Source organism: Papaver somniferum, chromosome 1 (genome assembly GCF_003573695.1).
Source record: "Papaver somniferum cultivar HN1 chromosome 1, ASM357369v1, whole genome shotgun sequence".
Taxonomy (NCBI): Eukaryota; Viridiplantae; Streptophyta; class Magnoliopsida; order Ranunculales; family Papaveraceae; genus Papaver; species Papaver somniferum.
The window spans coordinates 153667891-153670505 of record NC_039358.1 but is presented as its reverse complement, the minus strand read 5'-3'; the positions used below and the strand labels follow the sequence as shown (position 1 = coordinate 153670505).

The 2615-nt window shown below is 38.8% G+C and overlaps 1 long non-coding RNA gene across 1 annotated transcript; it reads right to left on the bottom strand.

Annotated features, from left to right (window-relative positions):
- Window positions 1–940: 940 nt before the first annotated feature.
- Window positions 941–1971, bottom strand: LOC113333564. The gene is made up of 3 exons (XR_003352167.1): window positions 1939–1971; window positions 1755–1837; window positions 941–987 (listed from the first exon to the last, which is right to left on the bottom strand). It is a non-coding gene; the product is annotated as an uncharacterized LOC113333564 (long non-coding RNA).
- Between the last annotated feature and the right edge of the window lie 644 nt (window positions 1972–2615).

Here is a 2615-nt window from a genome sequence, read left to right as displayed (position 1 = left end):
CAACACCTTCTTCGCTTCCCTCCCTAAGATCAACCCTTATCCTTCACTTTGTGACAGAATCAAGGCTGGAACGTCCATTTTTTGGTTTAGGCCAGAATTGAACAGATTGATCTCTCGAATCTAAAGTACTCCCGTGCAGTGCATTTGTTTAGGGTTTAGATTTGTTTCTCGGCGGCACACCCAAATTTACCATTTCCAGCAGAATCAGTTCTTACCCCAAAAAAGTTGGCGACCACAGTGGGAGGTTAATCTCTCGGTTGCAAAAACCATTTTCCCAATTCCATTTTCAATTTCCTAAATTTCTCAAGATGGATGATTTTTGGAATGGTTCAGAAACCCTCAATCCTAATTTTACTTCTCCTAACACTGTCAATACTTCAGATGTTATTCCTAAATCCGTTCTTTCATTCAAAACCCTTGTCGAGGCTAGAGCTGGCAAACAGGCGGGCCGGGGCTGGCTTGTGACCAACCCGCGGGTTACGGGTTAATACAAGCCTAAGCTTGTGGGTTGAAATTCTTCACGGGTGGTCATTTCTCCAACCCGCGCCCGTCCCGGGTAAAGGTTGCGGGTTCACGGGAGCTCACGGGTTAGCTGGTTTATGTTGGGTCAACTCGCCAGAAATCGATTTCTGGGCTATTTCCGGCCACATTCAGGCCACATTCAAAAACTCAAAATTGCAAAACTAAACTAATTTTGCATTTAAAGGATTAAAAGAACACAAATTACAAATACTAGTCATTAGTAGTTTAAATACTTCAGTTACAGTACTTCATCAGTTCATGTCATGAATCATGATGATATTTTCCACGTGAAACTGGTGCAGGACAGGCAGGTGCATAACCAACAGTTGGATCCTCATTCACAGAATCTATCATCTCAACATCATCATCCTCACCATCACTACTCATAACATCATTATAATGGTCTTGTTCTTGTAACTCTTGTTCTTGTACACTTGACATACTGGACACATCAGAGAGAGTAACCTAAAAACAATAGCACAAAATTAGAGCTAAACACATCAGAGAGAGTCATATCATTGTTTGTACTTTATGACTTTGTGTCGAACAATAAAGATATTAACAACCACTTACTTGCATTGCAATTTTCATCCCATTCAATTGACAGTCACAGACTCATAGTAACATTATCAGTTTATCACAATTCACAGTTTTACACACAAATGGAGAGCATAATACCATACACATTATTATCTTGAATAAGATGATATCCATCTTTAACAACCAAAACCCAGTCATGGACTTGGAATGTTGGATACTCAACAAAGAAACATCAAGCAAGGAAGTTCACATAATAAACCCCCACTTTGTTCTTTCAAGGTAGGAGGTAGCACACTAGCACTAGTCAGTAGTCACTACTCACTACTCACTACGTCTTGCCAAACATAGCATACAAAATTACAAATATACAAATACAATCATTGGAGAATGGAGAATTGAGATGAATGAAAATGTAAAGAAAGAACCAACTGTAATTGTGTCTGTAACAAACTGTATCCATGCTCTAATTAAAATAAAATATGCACAATCACATATTCACATACATAAGCAAATCCCTAATTAAAACCACATAGTTTGAGCCTTTGAGGCTTTGAGCTAATAAAAACATTCATCCAAGATTCCTAATAAAACATATGCACAATAACATATTCACAATCACATACATAAGCAAATCCCTAATAAAACCATAGAAAATATTAAATTCAAACCAATCTTTAATCAAGATGTTATACCTGAAGATCTTTGAGAAATTACTGCACCTGGAGGCTGGAGGTCTTCCACACAATATTAAAAAGAAGGGAACTTCAATTGAAACCTTAACAGAGAAATTGAAGAAAGGAGTTACTGGACAATCTATCAAGAAATTAACCTCTAACAATTCAAATAAAATCAAAGTGATGGAGAAATTCAAATTACCTGAAGATTAATTTGCACCTGAAGGACTTCTACATTCAAAAAAAAAATTAAATTAAATTCAAACCCTAACATCCAAAAAATTGAAAACAAAACAAAAAGAAATTAACTTTCGAAAACCATAACATTACCTGATGAGTGATGAGAATTGAAATCAAAAATAGGTTTTGAAGATACGAAGAGAAATAGGGTATGAGAAAAGGGGTTTCCCTCTTTCACTTTCAGACTTTCTCCCACACCCACAGTCCCGCTTGCTTACACAGAGAATACTCAAGAGTCAAATGACTCAAATCCTTCAAGATCGAAGTAGTAGCAGACGGAGAAGACGAAAGAACTTTCAACTTTGTCTGTGAACTTTGCCGCTGGGAAGTGCTGCGGACGGAGAAGAAAAGACGAAGTAGGGTTTTTTTGTTTTTATACCATGGATGCATGGCAGATGAGTGAGACACGTATAGTGACACCCGACATTATGAATGAAGTGCGGGTTAAGGGTTAACCCGTGATTGTACGGTCCGGTCCGGGTTAACCCGATTTTTGACGGGTCACCATTTCTCCAACCCTAACCCGGCTTGTTTAGAAACCAGCCGGTCCGGGTTCGGGTTTTCACGGTCCGGGCACGGGTTAACCCGCGGGTTTCAACTTGTTTGCCAGCTCTAGTCGAGGCTATGGAGTCTCAATAT